Source organism: Anomaloglossus baeobatrachus, chromosome 9 (assembly GCF_048569485.1).
Source record: "Anomaloglossus baeobatrachus isolate aAnoBae1 chromosome 9, aAnoBae1.hap1, whole genome shotgun sequence".
NCBI lineage: Eukaryota > Metazoa > Chordata > Amphibia > Anura > Aromobatidae > Anomaloglossus > Anomaloglossus baeobatrachus.
In genome coordinates this window covers 42,476,330-42,493,747 of record NC_134361.1, presented here as the reverse complement: position 1 = coordinate 42,493,747, position 17,418 = coordinate 42,476,330, and the positions used below count along the sequence as shown (strand labels likewise).

Here is a 17,418-nt window from a genome sequence, read left to right as displayed (position 1 = left end):
GGGATTGTATCACAGCACTTTGCCTCACACACTGTGCATACAGAAAATTAGGAACCTGAAATGTTCAAATGTGGCATTCATACAACAAGCAGAAATCCTACTTGCATCAAGTCCAGGACCAGTGAATATTTTGAGATGTGTGGCCAGATTTACAACACATACCACATACTGCAGAGCAAAGATAATGAAGACGTAGAAATGTTTGCTACAAAGACTTATGCAGATACAAGAGGAATGTGTGTGTGATACATTTGTAACGATCCTTTTCTTGGAGGATAGGGTTGCATTACATGCATTCTCAAGGTCTGACCTTCATTCTGCAAAATATCCTACTGGAAATTAGAGATCTGTCATTGGTCTGATAAAATGACACTTCCTTCCATGAGGAAAACTGATACTTGCCTTCTAGCCAAATTGTGAGTTGAGTTGGTAAGAAAGATTGTAAAATGTTCAGAGATTTACCTTAAAGGTAAGGTGTTATATATTTTTTTTTTTGTATTATTAATAGGGATTATGAAATCAAGTATTTTTAATACAAAATTAAATTCACTTGTTTAGTTTTTTCATTTAATTCTAGTTTTACTGAAGCACTGGGGGCTGCCATCTTGGATTTGGTGTGTGTAACGACAGTTACTCAACTCAATTTCAGCCGCTCCCCCCCCACTCTCGTGTGCTCACCTTGGGCCTCCGCCCCTAGCAGATCAGAGGGGCGCGGAATACAGTGGAGCGTGCTATAGAGCAGAGCGCAGCATACAGTGGCGCACTATGCCAGCTGTCCTCTTCTCTTATCCTCTTGGAAACACCCAGATTGGGAGGGGGAGGTGACATCACACAGGAGAGCATATTCCATCCACTTTTACTGCAGTTGTAATGTGAGCTAGTTCTACAGTAGGATTTCAGCAGCTGCTCCCCCTAGTGTTTAAGATTGGAAAATATCAAACTTTAAACTATATATATATATATATATATATATATATATATATATATATATATATATATATATATATATATATATATATATATATATATATATATATATATATATATATATATATATATATATATATAAATAAATAAATTTGCTCAATTAAAAACAAATAGTAATATTTAAACAAAACATTAATACTTTACATTTTTTTTGTTATTGAATTTTTATTTTTTTTTGTACGACGCCTTCCCTTTAACATCATGGTATACAGAGAAAAAGTAGCAGAGACTACGACCCAGTGGAGGACATAGACAGAAAAATATATGGGCCATTTGCAGTCCAAAAACTTATCATAATGCACAATTCCACCTGCTTTGGAGGTAGAAATGAGCGCCCGTACCTCCTGGGTCTCCGTGCAGCTACACTGGTTGCACCAATGATATGCCTGCCTCTGCTACCAGTAATGTTTATGGGGGTCTCCTCACTTTCTGTCGTTATGGGGGGATATTCTCAGAGGTGCCTGGAAGGCGCTTTCTTCCCTCTCCCTATTAAAGATACATGAATACTTTGCCAAGTTGAGCATTTGTGTTTTATAGGGGAGTCTGGAGTGAGAGCTGTCTGATAATTGAACATTCACCCAAAAAGTACTTAAAGCGATCCTTCACCCCTGATATTAAAGGGATGATCCGCTGTCTACCACTACGCCTCTTCCCTATCTGGAGTAATGAATGTCAATTTTATGCCTCAACATATCTGCCAAGATGTGTGCATGATCGACGGGTGGTGTGTCCGAATTCTAATGAACAAGGCACGTGCACGGTACCTCCTCTCCGCATCATCAGTGGCACACTGTAGTTTGTTATTCCTAGTCATTGCCTAATATAGCAGCGCCTGTGTCGACTGCAGAGTCTTAGGTTGGCCGTAACATGGATCTCTGTTGAAAATTTCCTCCTTTTGCAAAAATAACAGCCTCTAGTCGCTTCCTGTAGCTTTTAATGAGTTCCTGGATCCTGGATGAAGGTATATTTGACCATTCCTGTTTACAAAACAATTTCAGTTCAGTTAAGTTTGATGGTCGCCGAGCATGGACAGCCGCTTCACATCATCCCACAGATGTTCAATGATATTCAGGTCTGGGGACTGGAATGGCCATTCCAGAACATTGTAATTGTTCATCTGCATGAATGCCTGAGTAGATTTGGAGCAGTGTTTTGGATCATTGTCTTGCTGAAATATCCATCCCCTGCGTAACTTCAACTTCGTCACTGATTCTTGCACATTATTGTCAAGAATCTGCTGATACTGAGTTGAATCCATGCGACCCTCAACTTTAACAAGATTCCCGGTGCTGGCATTGGCCACACAGCCCCAAAGCATGATGGAACCTCCACCAAATTTTACTGTGGGTAGCAAGTGCTTTTCTTGGAATGCCGGGTTCTTTTTGCCTCCATGGATAACGCCTTTTTGTATGACCAAACAACTCAATCTTTGTTTCATCAGTCCACAGGACCTTCTTCCAAAATATAACTGGCTTGTCCAAATGTGCTTTTGCATACCTCAGGCGACTCTGTTTGTGGCGTGCTTGCAGAAACGGCTTCTTTCGCATCACTCTCCCATACAGCTTCTCCTTGTGCAACGTGTGCTGTATTGTTGACCGATGCACATTGACACCATCTGCAGCAAGATGATGCTGCAGGTCTTTGGAGGTGGTCTGTGGATTGTCCTTGACTGTTCTCACCATTCTTCTTCTCTGCCTTTCTGATAGTTTTCTTGGCCTGCCACTTCTGGGCTTAACAAGAACTGTACCTGTGTTCTTCCATTTCCTTACTATGTTCCTCACAGTGGAAACTGACAGTTTAAATCTCTGAGACAACTTTTTGTATCCTTCCCCTGAACAACTATGTTGAATAATCTTTGTTTTCAGATCATTTGAGAGTTGTTTTGAGGAGCCCATGATGCCACTCTTCATAGGAGATTCAAATAGGAGAACAACTTGCAAGTGGCCACCTTAAATACCTTTTCTCATGATTGGATACACCGGCCTATGAAGTTCAAAGCTCAATGAGGTTACAAAACCAATTTAGTGCTTTAGTAAGTCAGTAAAAAGTAGTTAGGAGTGTTCAAATCAAGAAATTGATGAGTGCCCATATTTATGCACCTGTCAAATTTTGTTTAAATGCGGATTGCACATTTTCTGTTAGTACAATAAACCTCATTTCAATCCAGAAATATTACTCAGTCCATCAGTTATTAGATATATGAAACTGAAATAGCTGCTGCAAAAACCCAAATTGTTATAAAGAAAAAAGGTTAACATTAATAGGGGTGCCCAAACTTTTTCATATGGCTGTATACAGTGCCTACAAGTAGTATTCAACCCCCTGCAGATTTAGCAGGTTTGATAAGATGCAAATAAGTTAGAGCCTGAAAACTTCAAACAAGAGCAGGATTTATTAACAGATGCATAAATCTTACAAACCAACAAGTTATGTTGCTCAGTTAAATTTTAATAAATTTTCAACATAAAAGTGTGGGTCAATTATTATTCAACCCCTAGGTTTAATATTTTGTGGAATAACCCTTGTTTGCAATTACAGCTAATAATCGTCTTTTATAAGACCTGATCAGGCCGGCACAGGTCTCTGGAGTTATCTTGGCCCACTCCTCCATGCAGATCTTCTCCAAGTTATCTAGGTTCTTTGGGTGTCTCATGTGGACTTTAATCTTGAGCTCCTTCCACAAGTTTTCAATTGGGTTAAGGTCAGGAGACTGACTAGGCCACTGCAACACCTTGATTTTTTTCCCTCTTGAACCAGGCCTTGGTTTTCTTGGCTGTGTGCTTTGGGTCGTTGTCTTGTTGGAAGATGAAATGACGACTCATCTTAAGATCCTTGATGGAGGAGCGGAGGTTCTTGGCCAAAATCTCCAGGTAGGCCGTGCTATCCATCTTCCCATGGATGCGGACCAGATGGCCAGGCCCCTTGGCTGAAAAATAGCCCCACAGCATGATGCTGCCACCACCATGCTTGACTGGAGGGATGGTATTCTTGGGGTCGTATGCAGTGCCATCCAGTCTCCAAACGTCACGTGTGTAGTTGGCACCAAAGATCTCGATCTTGGTCTCATCAGACCAGAGAACCTTGAACCAGTCTGTCTCAGAGTCCTCCAAGTGATCATGAGCAAACTGTAGATGAGCCTTGACATGACGCTTTGAAAGTAAAGGTACCTTACGGGCTCGTCTGGACCATTGCGGTGGAGTACGTTACTTATGGTATTGACTGAAACCAATGTCCCCACTGCCATGAGATCTTCCCTTAGCTCCTTCCTTGTTGTCCTTGGGTTATCCTTGACTCTTCGGACAAGCCTGGTCTCGGCACGGGTGGAAACTTTCAAAGGCTGTCCAGGCCGTGGAAGGCTAACAGTAGTTCCATAAGCCTTCCACTTCCGGATGATGCTCCCAACAGTGGAGACAGGTAGGCCCAACTCCCTGAAAAGGGTTTTGTACCCCTTGCCAGCCTTGTGACCCTCCACGATCTTGTCTCTGATGGCCTTGGAATGCTCCTTTGTCTTTCCCATGTTGACCAAGTATGAGTGCTGTTCACAAGTTTGGGGAGGGTCTTAATTAGTCAGAAAAGGCTGGAAAAAGAGATAATTAATCCAAACATGTGAAGCTCATTGTTCTTTGTGCCTGAAATACTTCTTAATACTTTAGGGGAACCAAACAGAATTCTTGTGATTTGAGGGGTTGAATAATAAATGACCCTGTGAATAAACTTTTCACAATTTAAAAAAAAAAATAAAAAAAGAAATAACATTCTTTTTTGCTGCAGTGCATTTCACACTTCCAGGCTGATCTACAGTCCAAATGTCACAATGCCAAGTTAATTCCGAATGTGTAAACCTGCTAAATCTGCAGGGGGTTGAATACTACTTGTAGGCACTGTATATGGAATAAAAAATAAATTTGCTGTCTCTTAGGGGTGCTTCACACACAGCGAGCTCGCTGCCGAGATCGCTGCTGAGTCACGCTTTTTGTGACGCAGCAGTGACCTCATTAGCGATCTCGCTGTGTGTGACACTGAGCAGCGATCTGGCCCCTGCTGCGAGATCGCTGCTCGTTACACACAGCCCTGGTTCGTTTTCTTCAAAGCCGCTCTCCTGCTGTGACACACAGATCGCTGTGTGTGACAGCAAGAGAGCGACAAATGAAGCGAGCAGGGAGCAGGAGCCGGCGTCTGACAGCTGAGGTAAGCTGTATCCAAGATAAACATCGGGTAACCAAGGTGGTTACCCGATATTTACCTTAGTTACCAGCCTCTGCAGCTCTCACGCTGCCTGTGCTGCCGGCTCCGGCTCTCTGCACATGTAGCTGCTGTACACATCGGGTTAATTAACCCGATGTGTACAGCAGCTAGGAGAGCAAGGAGCCAGCGCTAAGCAGTGTGCGCGGCTCCCTGCTCTCTGCACATGTAGCTGCATTACACATCGGGTTAATTAACCCGATGTGTACTGTAGCTATGGTAGGAGAGCAAGGAGCCAGCGCTCAGTGTGCGCGGCTCCCTGCTCCCTGCACACACAGCTGTGCGCTGGTAACTAATGTAAACATCGGGTAACCATACCCGATGTTTACCTTAGTTACCAGTCTCCGCAGCTTCCAGACGGCAGCTCCGTGCAAGCGCAGCGTCGCTTGCACGTCGCTGCTGGCTGGGGGCTGTTCACTGGTCGCTGGTGAGATCTGCCTGTTTGACAGCTCACCAGCGACCATGTAGCGATGCAGCAGCGATCCTGACCAGGTCAGATCGCTGGTCGGATCGCTGCTGCATCGCTAAGTGTGAAGGTACCCTAACTCTATTGGTATTTTGAATATGAGGGGTGTATACATAGCAATTTTCAATTAATTCTTCCTGCCTAATTTGAGCTGCTCTTCATACCCCTGAGAAGATTTTTAGGGATATATTCGCACAGTGCAGGAATGGTGCAATAGAAGCAACAGTAATTTTTTTTCAATGGAATATGTTCAGATCCTACAATTATTTTACTGCTACTGTAATAAACTGTAGGTTATTCGTCTGCATATCCAGACCATATCCGCCATGTGTGATCATTCCATGGTTGTACCAAGTATATGTTATCCTATTGAAAATAGAACATCTTCATTCCCCATCGAGAATAGGGTACTACATGGCTCATCAAACAAATGAAGGTATCCAGCTGTTTGGTTATAAAACATTTCCCAATTTAGTAGCACAGCTTAAAAGGTTCTAGGTGCGTTAAATATATTGCGTCACAGCATAAACCGACGCATGTCAGTCGTAGACGTGTTGTTAATCAGACAGAAGAGGGACCCTGTGCAAGAACAGTATGTCGGCCCCCTTACCTCTTGAGACCCTGTACATCTGCACAGGTTGCATCTATGGTGTGTGCATCCATTCATTGTCATACATTAACCAATAGTAGTAGCAGCATTTTCTAGTATCAACAAGACCCCCTTTTTGCCTCCATAGGCTAAGTTCACATTTCCGCTAAAATGTATCAGTCGAAATCCGCCGCTATGGTAAACAACGGAATCCGTTTAGCGGATTCCGTTGTGTCCCATAGACTTGCATTAGTGGCGGATTGCGACTGATGACCCTGCGTTGCGTCCGCTGCGTCGCGGTCCGTCGTTTTTTGACTGACCGCCGGGCGGGGAGCAACGCAGAATGTAACGTTTTTCGGGCCGTCGAAAACAACACACCACGCAGGAATCCGTCGCCATCCGTCACACTTGCAATGTATGTCTATGGTGCTGGATTCCGTCGTAATCCATCTTACAACGGAATCCAGCGCTGGATTCCGTCATGCTCTACTGAGCATGCCCAGCATGTTTGGCACGCCCACTGGGCTGTCCCAAACACAAACGGATCATGACTGATCCGTCAAAAAACGGACGCACAGCGGATGTAACGGACGCAACTGATCCGTTTTTTCACAGGATTCCTGTGAAAGAAATCCTGTGAAAAACACATCAGTTGACATCTAAAAAACAACTGATCCGTTGCTGACGGATTGAAAACAACGGAAGTGTGAACTTAGCCATAGACTGTAGAGCTTTTTGCCAGCAAGGGAAGCCTTAAACACAGCTCCACTATTGGGCTGTCTCACCGCATGGTATCATTAATTATAATGAGTTTACATTTTATAATTGGAATATTGTTACTTCCTTATGACTACTGGTTTAAAATGAACCCCAGTGACCTGGAGGAATCAATGATTTGATTGTTTGCCTGCTACTAACATTCATAAAATAATATTCTGCTGAAATTGGAGTGTGTTCTCAATGCAACATTTCTAAAACTAAGATTAGTGCATAGGGTGCAAACTCACATGAAAATTTGCTGCGTTTTACATTATTATTATTATTATTATTATTATTATTTATTTATAGAGCACCATTAATTCCATGGTGCTGTACATGAGAAGGGGGTTACATACAAAATACGTATACAAGTTACAGTAGACAGACTAGTACAGAGGGAAGAGGGCCCTACCCTTGCGGGCTTACATTCTATAGGATTATGGGGAGGAGACAATAGGTGGGGTGTAGGTCAGGCGGCAGCTCCGCACGGTGGTCGGGCGGCAGCTCCGCACGGTGGTCGGGCGGCAGCTCCGCACGGTGGTCGGGCGGCAGCTCCGCACGGTGGTCGGGCGGCAGCTGCGCACGGTGGTCGGGCGGCAGCGAGTTCATTGTAGATTGTAGGCATTTCTGAACAGGTGCGTTTTCAGGTTCCGTTTCAAGTTTGCAAGAGTAGGGGATAGTCTGACGTGTTGAGGCAGCGAGTTCCAGGAGACTGGGGATGCTCGGGAGAAGTCTTGGAGTCGGTTGTGTGAGGAGCGAATGAGAGAGGAGGAGAGGAGAAGATCTTGGGAGGACCGGAGGTGACGTGTTGGAGTGTAGTGGGAGAGTAGTTCGGAGATGTACGGAGGGGAAAGATTATGCACAGCTTTGTAGGTCAGTGTTAGAAGTTTGAATTGGATACGGTGGAAGATTGGAAGCCAGTGGAGGGACATGCAGAGAGGAGAAGCGGGGTGGTATTGAGGAGAGAGGTGGATAAGTCGGGCAGCAGAGTTAAGGATGGACTGGAGAGGGGCAAGCGTGTTGGCAGGGAGGCCACAGAGGAGGATGTTACAGTAGTCGAGGCGGGAGATTATGAGGGCATGCACTAGCATTTTAGTAGATTGCAAATTGAGGAAAGGGCGACATTAGCGGCAATGTCGTGTGCGCATGCCCATACTGCACACCCATATTGTCAATCTCAAGTGTGAATAAGACCCATGTCCGTAAATGACTGACAACGATTAACTCCTTCACACTTGGTGCTCCAGTCTTGCAGACTTCATTTAAATTTAGGAAAGTTTCCAAACTTTTTTTGGCTTGTTTCTGGATAAAAAAAAGGCAGCCTGAGGGTTTTGTATAAGCACAATGTAATGAATAGACAATGGCAGAGCAGGGGGCAGAGAGGTGGGAGAAGGGCTCAATGACTGAGAAGTCAACTTGTCAGAAGAACAATGTGGAGAGACAGCACCGGGGTCTCTGATCTTCATCTAATTCTGCTTTACAATGAAGCCCACCGTGTTCTTGATGCAATTAACTTGATTGTTTTTGTAGACCTGCAATGAACACATAAATCAATTATTAGTAAGTGTCTCTTTCTTGTTTGCTAATGTGGGATCAGGATGAAACTCTCATAATGATTATTGGTGAATTTCAAAGAACAATCACCGGATAAAGGGATAAATAATATAAAATGGTCTTCGGTTCCATGAAACTGGTTGAACGTGTGATTTGGAGACAATGGAATTGCATTTTAAATAGTTTTCTACTACTGAACAATGACTATTGTCATCAAATACGCCGTATCAATCCATCATGATATGTTCAGTTGTATGTGAAAATATGTTACAACCTTCAATACAATGTCTCCTTTACGGAATTGACTGAAAGATAAGGATCAAGGAGTGGAGAGGCTTGTAGACACAGGCTGAAATATGCTGCAGACATATACTGTATGTGGTGTACAGTGGGTCCATAGAAGATGTTGCATGGATGTATAGGGGGTGGCGTCACGCCCCAGCTTTAAAAAAAATATTGAACCTATGTACATATATAATTTTTTTTTTTATTATTTTGGTTATTTGCGCATGGTTTATTACATATTTATACTCTTAATACCATGTTAATGCAATATTTGATAATCCTAACTATTCTGAGCCATTCATCCAGTAATTGACGTCAAATTTCGGCAGCCATACATACTGACTCCAAAGTCCTGATAGTATATAATATTATTATTATTATTATTAGTATTATTAGTATATTATTATTATTAGTTTATTATTTATTAATAATATATATATATATATTTTTTTTTTTAATATTACTATAGCGCCATTAATTCCATGGCACTTTACAAGTGAGAAAGGGTATACATAAAAACTAGTACAGCAATCATTAACAGTACAAAACAGACTGGTACAGGAGGAGAGAGGACCCTGCCCGCGAGGGCTCACAGTCTACAGGGAATGGGTGAGGATACAGGAGGAGAGTGGACCCTGCCCGCGAGGGCCCACAGTCTACAGGGAATGGGTGAGCATACAGGAGGAGAGAGGACCCTGCCCGCGAGGGCTCACAGTCTACAGGGAATGGGTGATGGTACAATAGCTGAGGACAGAGCTGGTTGTGCAGTGGTGTACTGGACTGAGGGTTGTTGTAGGCTTGTCGAAAGAGGTGGGTCTTCAGGTTCCTCTTGAAGCTTTATATATGGCATATTAAAGCCATTGGGTGTCTCCACTATCATTACCAAAGTGTTCATGGTTTTATAGAACTGAGTGGTCATTGACTGTGACTATTATGCATCTTATTATTGTATAGCACATATATTACATTACTTTTATGCATGAAACTTTTCTTTAGGGACTATTTCATGGTGGTACGTAGTGTGTTCTCATTATGTTCTTGCATAGGCCACCATTCAATGTAAGTCCAGTCCTGACCACATTACTATAGTACTGTCTCATGTCAAGAGACCTCAAATCTCATTGCTCCTCTAGATTTCCTCCTTCTTCACTCCCTTTCCAGCACCTTGATTACATTGGCCAGTATTGCTGTAGTATGAAGAAAAAAAAAAATGGAGCCTTCTAATTGCCAATGTTATTGATTATGATGAAGAGGGTGTTTGCGACCTTGGTTGGTGGGCAGATTCTCTCCAATGATTCCGTGCTGTCTGTGTGACATGTGATATGTGCATGTTTCTATCTATGTGTTACTCATATAAATTAGTAACTTTTAATTATTGCTTGTACATCTTTCAATACTGATTATCGGTAGACTTCAAGCTCCATGGATCAGCGTCTCTTTTTGTAAGGTTCGGCAGTGGTATAACATTTCTGGTACTTCTCCCATGCTGGCAATGTGTCATGTTAGTCCTTTCCTTCATTACATCTGTGTTTTCCTTCTCATGATACATAGTTATTGTAGATAGTGTATATGTATTGTTGTGTACACGCTTTCCTCGATATAACATGCTATGTAAACCGGTTATCTGGATAGTATGTCACTGAAAATATTGGAATATACACAAGCGTTCTGCACCCTGGATAACTGGCAGCTGGTACCTCACTATATCAGAAACATTTAATTCTGTCACCTAGTATACAGGCTGGAAAAATACTATTGTTCCTTCTGCCAATCATCATGTCGACAGAGCAGCTGCTTCTCTTCCGCTCTGCTCTGTTGACTGGGTCTTATTGCTGACATCATTGTGATTGACAACCGCATCCTCTATACTTAACTGCAGGGAGCCGGCTGACGATCCGCATTACGCCGGCAGTCATGTCCCATCAACAGGGCATTGCAGAAGAGGAAGAGCTGCTCTGTTGGCGTGAAGTTGTCGAATTTCTGGAAGGAGACAATGACCTTTGTCCTGCTGGCACCAATAGGCAGTGGTCACTGGTCACTGGTCAGGACACCTTATGATGATGTCGTGCGGTGTTCAGGTCCCGATTCATTAGGTGTCATGGCAGCATCAGGCTCTGTTCACACTGCAGAGCCTGACAGGCAACCTGACGACGTCTCCTAGTTGTTCAGCCAAAGCTGAGCGTTATCTGTGTAATGTGCTCTGTTCCTCAGTCCAGCAGGAGTTAATCCTGCTAACCTGGCGAATTCTACTAGGAGCTCAAGTTCCAAAGTCATCTACTTCCTATATAAGATCCTGGATCTTACTACTCAGTGCCGATTATAGCTTCAGCTTCAACCAATACCGGTCTTGTTGGTGATCCTGTTGATGGTCATCTGACACTCCCACACCGGTGCCCTGGTGGTGTGGCCCGGCTCCGTGACCCTGGCAGTGTCGTTTAGGGAATAGGAAGGGGATGATGATAGTTTATTTGTGACGTCACATGTGGTATGCGGCAAGTTGGGGTGCCGCCGCTGCGGGATGGGGACCATCTGGGGCAGATGGTGATGCAGCTTAGATGGTGCAGCTCTCTACAAGTAGAGGTGGGCTCCAGGGTGGATGGGAGTAGTAGTAGTAGGCGATGGCGGGGGTTGCTGGGCTGGATGCGCAGGCGAATAACTGAGCAACACAGGGATGCAGTCTCAAGGTTTTTACCCACTCTAGCAGGTTCCAAGGTAACACGACATGCCAGTGACCGCCTTTGGAGTGCTGGGGCTTTACTGTGATGGGCTCCAGCCGATCCCGGGTAGTTCGAAGGTCGAGTCTTAAGTGTACCTTCCCTGGTCGTCTTCCTACGCTTGCTTCACCCTCCTGCCTTGCGCCCTCGCTCACTGAACACTGAGCCAGTGCCCGTGGACCCTGTTGGGTGGCGTGAAGCTTGATCCCTTGGTCCTTTTGAGTCACCTTCAAACGAATTTGTGTGCGGTGTGTGGCTTCGGTGCTTTAAGTCACCTCAGCCGCTGGTTTTGCTAGTGGAATACATAGGTTCTTCTACTCTAGCCTAGGGACCAGTCCCTGTGTTGTGACCAAGGCCTTCCATCTGTAGATTATATGTGGAACAAGGCCACGGAAGGTTAACTCCCGTGGTCTCTAGGACCCTTTCTATCTGTGCCCGGGCTGAGTGGTACAAGCTCCAGGCCTTGGGTCTTAGCTCCTCCACTGCTCCTTTCCTTCTTTCTCCACACTTCACCACTGACTGACTGAATCTGTCCTCACTTGTAAGGCTCCACCCCCATCTGGCTTCAGGTATAATAATGCCCTTGCCATGTCTGATGAGGTGTTGCTAAGTGAGGGTATTGTGTTTTGCATGAACCGGTTGTGATCCCCTCCATACCCAAGATGAAATGCCACACATCTGGCTGAGATGCAGTACCTCTGTGGCGACTGAAGCCTCAGGGGCGCCACAAATCTTTATTGCGATATTGAGTAGAGTGAACATTCCCCTCTTGTGCGTTACTTTGTTTCCTTTTTCTTTGCTCCCCTGTACACATATTGTCTCCTGTGTGTTTTGAGTGCAGGACACACAAATTTCCTTTCTCCCTTGTCCATGTCATTTTGTTAAGGGGTTTTCTTTCCCGCCCTGAGGGTGCGGGAGAGGGGGGGAGTAAGGGTACCGTCTCACGTAGCGTCGCACCAACGATCCCACCAGCGATCTGACCTGGCAGGGATCGTTGGTGCGTCGCTACATGGTCGCTGGTGAGCTGTCAGTCAGGCAGATCTCACCAGCGACCAGCCACCAGCGACTTGTGTAATGATGCTGTGCTTGGTAACCAGGGTAAATATTGGGTAACTAAGCAAAGCGTTTTGCTTGGTTACCCAATATTTACCCTGGTTATCAGCATACACCGCTTACAGGCTGCCAGCGCTTGCTCCCTGCATACATAGCCAGGGTAAATATCGGGTAACTAAGCAAAGCGTTTTGCTTAGTAACCCGATATTTACCTTGGCTATGTGTGCAGGGAGCAAGCGCTGGCAGCCTGTAAGCGGTGTATGCTGATAACCAGGGTAAATATTGGGTAACCAAGCAAAGCGCTTTGCTTAGTTACCCGATATTTACCCTGGTTACCAGCGTACGCTGCTTACACAAAGTCGGTGCTCGTTGGTCTCCAGCCATCAAACACGCCGATGTGTGCTGCAAAGCGGGAGACCAACGAGCAAAAAATGAACCAGAATAGTGTGTAACGATCAGCGATTTCACAGCAGGGGCCAGGTCGCTGCTTCGTGTCACACACAGCGAGATCGCTGATGAGTTCACTGGTACGTCACAAAACTTGTGACTCAACAGCGATCTCGCTATGTGAGAAGTTCCCCATAAGATCAGGAGTCAGGGTCAAAGGTGGGGGCTGGAACCTGGCCACCATCCAACCTACCTCCAAGATAAGGCACAGTGCATGGTCTCGAGTCTGAGGGCCAGCCTAGGTGTCTCTGTCCTGTCATTGCATACTCTGTGATATTTGGGTACATCTTTTTGCAGGTTAATTCGTTCTTTTATTTCCTGGAAAATCCCTGTGTCCAATTCCACATACAGTAAACACCATGAACTAACCAAATTTACAAACTGGATCTCCTGGTTTAACTCAAAATCTGACTTTGAGACAAACTTTCATTCCTTCGACTGCTGATGCTTATGTATAACATTGCTAGAACAAAGGGCAGGATTCCGTCCTTGAAATCCAGTTACAAGACAGAGGTGATGGCTTATTCACATATTTGCTTTAGCCGACCCCCTCGTGTGCAATAACCGTAAATACGTGTATAAATAAATGTCTATATAACAGGTTTAGACTAGTCGGGTCATTGTGAAAGAGCTATCTGCCCACGCTGCTCAAGACGGCGGAGGTCTGTGTTGTATATTATGGCAAGATACTTTGGTTTTGGCTTTAAATATAGGACAATAGTAATAATGGATCTTGCTAGGACACTAATTTAATTTTCAAGTCGCTTCCTGCCTTGTGTGAACATCGCAGGTACTTGTGAAGGGAATAAGTTGTTTACAGGCAGCAATGACTAGAAGTGTGAGAATGGCAGGTAATCGGCGTCTACTTCCACTGGTCTGCATTGTTAGGTCTTTAAGGACCAGATGTGGATGTAGACCACAAAGTAGGGGGTGCAAATATCACTCTAATGCAATATTCATAGATCACAGCGCAACACTGCACCTAATCTATCATTGTGGGTGGGGCTACATTGCCACTTTGCTCGCGACACAAATCATGTTGCTCTACAATGCAGGTGAATGGGGCTGCATCGTAATTCGCAAGATACCGCAACAAACAGGCTGCAAAACCAGATGAATGTCTTGCGACTCTCTTGACACGGTACTGTGACACCCTGGACACCCCCAGGGGTCACAGGTCACTACACACACCACATACACCCCCACCCCAGTAAGGTACCATCAGTCAACAAAGACCTGATTGCCTCCCTCAGAGTCAGACAGGCACACCAGGTGGGCGGAGTCAGATGGATAGAAACGCCCCCCGAGGAGTCTGCTGGCCTGAGGCAGGAGATACAAGCAGATTAAGTTTGGAGAGAGGAGTGAGAGGAGTGCGGTTCTGTGAGGGACCTGGGTTGGAGCCTAGGTCCCCCGATCAGTCAGGCAGGCATACGGAAGTGGCCACCTGCAGGAGACCGGGAATACGACTGGTGGAACCGTAAGGGACCGGGACAGGGTAGTGGCCCGCCGGAACTGAACCGGGGAGCCAACTGGATACCGGAGCACCAGGCAGGGTACTCAGACCCCGAACCAGGCTATAAGCCACCACCATAGTCAAATCAACTGATTGTGGTCTGGACCTCAGGGGTTCATTCCCACCTAAGTCCCGATTGAAGGCAACAGCCCAACCATTACGGATAAGTGCCACCGCCAAAGGCCAGAGATCCAAAGGGCCAGCGTCTGCGGGCAAACGGGCTCCTACGACACTTATACGCCGGGGAGCGGACTACCGGTGCCCAGGCACAGTAGTCAAGATACACACACACACACACACACAGGTGCAGGAGAAAGACGGACATTGCCAACCTGACTGGAGAAGCTGCAGCCGGCTGCGGGCCCCGTTCATCACCCCGTTTGGTTTACCAGCGACTCCAGTCTCTTGTATCGGAGTGAGTACACCAGTGCCCTCAGACACTGCACCGCAACACTGCACCATGCACCCCGGTCCTCGCCAACCGGGCCCCGGGACCAACATCCCCTACCCACGGAGGGGTCAACACCTAGCTGCGCCACTACACCGCTCCCGGGAGTACCCGTACCTTCACCGCAGCGGTGGTGTCCACAATCACCACAACCCGTGGGTGGCGTCACAAACTATCATCCCAAAACCAAATACCCGCATAGCGCCAACCCCCCCTTGCAGAGCGACATGACCCCCGGGTCCGTGAGAGGCTCGAGCCACCACCTGTAGAACGCGAGCACGGATCCGAGCGGCTCGGCGGCCGCAGCCGAGGCCGCGGGGCGGTAGAGTACCTTGTATGTACCACATTCATCCACATTATGCGATCTTTCGCTGTGCGATCTGTGTAGAACCAGCTTATTGGAAGGTCAAAGAAAAATAATAATATTCACTTATAGCGCTTTACATACATCATCATCACTGTCCCCATCGGGGCTCACAATTTTAAATTTCCTATCTGTATGTCTTTGGAGTGTGGGAGGAAACCGGAGAACCAGGAGGAAACCCACGCAACCACGGGGAGAACATACAGACTCCTTGCAGATCAAATATGTTTATTTGATTTCTTGCTTCTTCTTCAATTCTGTGATTTTAATAAAAAAAAAAAAAGTTCAGTTTTTTTAAGGGTTTCAGCAAAGAAAACAAATTGCATGAAATTGGACTAATTCCAGCGTGAACCTATGGCAGAAACAAGACACTCTGTCTTGAATTCTTACTTTGCATTCGTGGGCAAATGTAAAAATTCGTTGGATATATCCCATGTGTATTGCCTTTTGTATGAACTTACTCTGAGGGTAAAATGGAGGATCTGGATTAAACCCACATAAACACGGGTAGGACATCCAAGTTCCAGGAATTTGTCTCTAGTTAGAGTATTATAATATTTATTATTATAGCGTGATTTATTCCATGGCGCTTTACAAGTGAAAAGGGGTATACATCATGAACAATACAAAAACAGACCGTAGGAGAGAGGACCCTGCCCGCGAGGGTTCACAGTCTACAAGGGATGGGTGAGGATATAGTAAATGAGAGCAGAGCTGGTTGCACAGTGGTGTACTGGTCTGAGGACTATTGTAGGTTGTAGGCTTCTCGGAAGAGGAAGGTCTTCAGGTTCCTTTTGAAGCTATCCATGGTTGGTGAGAGTCTGATGTGCTGAGGTAGAGCGTTTCAGAGTATGGGGGAGGCACGGAAGAAATCTTGTATACGATTGTGGGAAGAGAAGATAAGAGAGGAGCAGAGAAGGAGATCTTGTAAGGATCTGAGGTTGCGTGCGGCTAGCTACCAGGAGACTAGGTCACAAATGTATGGGGGAGACAGGTTGTGGATGACTTTGTAGGTCATGGTTAGTGTTTTGAACTGGAGTCTTTGGGCAATGGGAAGCCAGTGAAGGGATTGGCAGAGTGTTGAGGCCGGGGAATAGCGAGGGGAGAGGTGGATTAATCAGGCTGCAGAGTTTAGGATAGATTGGAGGGGTGCAAGAGTGTTAGAAGGGAGGCCAGAGAGAAGGAGGTTGCAGTAGTCGAGGCGGGAGATGGTGAGGGCCTGCACTAGTGTTTTTGCTGATTCGTGTCTGATTATGTGACTGTGTTGTATGATGGAAAAGCAGGACCTGGCTTCCTATGAACCTGTAGACACTTTGTGAGCCACCATGTGGTATGTTCCATAATCTCCTTTTAGAAGCTGTGTTTTTCAATATGGCATAAGAAATACACAGAAGAACAAAATGGCCCCTTTGTGTGCCTTAATTTGACAGTGTGTGTTTGTCCTAACTGCGCAACATGATGTGTAGCGCCCCTGAACCCATCAGGGTGCTACAAGGTTCTGCATCCCCACACTGATGCATGGCCTACCCCCTAAGGCCCCGGGAGACCAGTGCCGATAACAACAAAACCCAGGTAATCCCAGTTTTTCCCCAACATTCCCCCATGCAATGGGTCTAGCTAGGGTGGGACCATGGATGACAGCATAGAGGTGGAGCCAATCCAGTCCACTAGTTGACCAGGTGGGAGGGGCGGACTGTGGAGAGTAATCAGTCTAGAGTTGACAGTTGAGGTGGAAGTGAAGTGACACCCTGACTCGGGTTAGTGGTGACCTGGTTCTCAGGAGAGGTGGTTGCCGGTGGAGTACTCCCGGAACTACGCACAGACTGGGTACAGGACCCTAGGACAGGAAACTGTTTCAAGCCAACCTGTTAACACCTGCACAACAACTGGGACCATCAAGGACCTTGCTGACCCTAAAGAATCCGAAGACTCATTTGCAAAGGGAGAGCCGGGGACAGGACCAGAGACTCCACCCCCACAGGGGGACAGAGGTGGAC

At 45.8% G+C, this 17,418-nt stretch overlaps 1 protein-coding gene across 1 annotated transcript in view; it reads left to right on the top strand.

Moving 5' to 3' along the window:
- Window positions 1–17,418, top strand: part of LOC142251126 (G-protein coupled receptor 4-like) — a 66,666-nt gene that overhangs the window by 26,676 nt on the left and 22,572 nt on the right. The gene's annotated exons all lie outside the window — the stretch shown is intronic.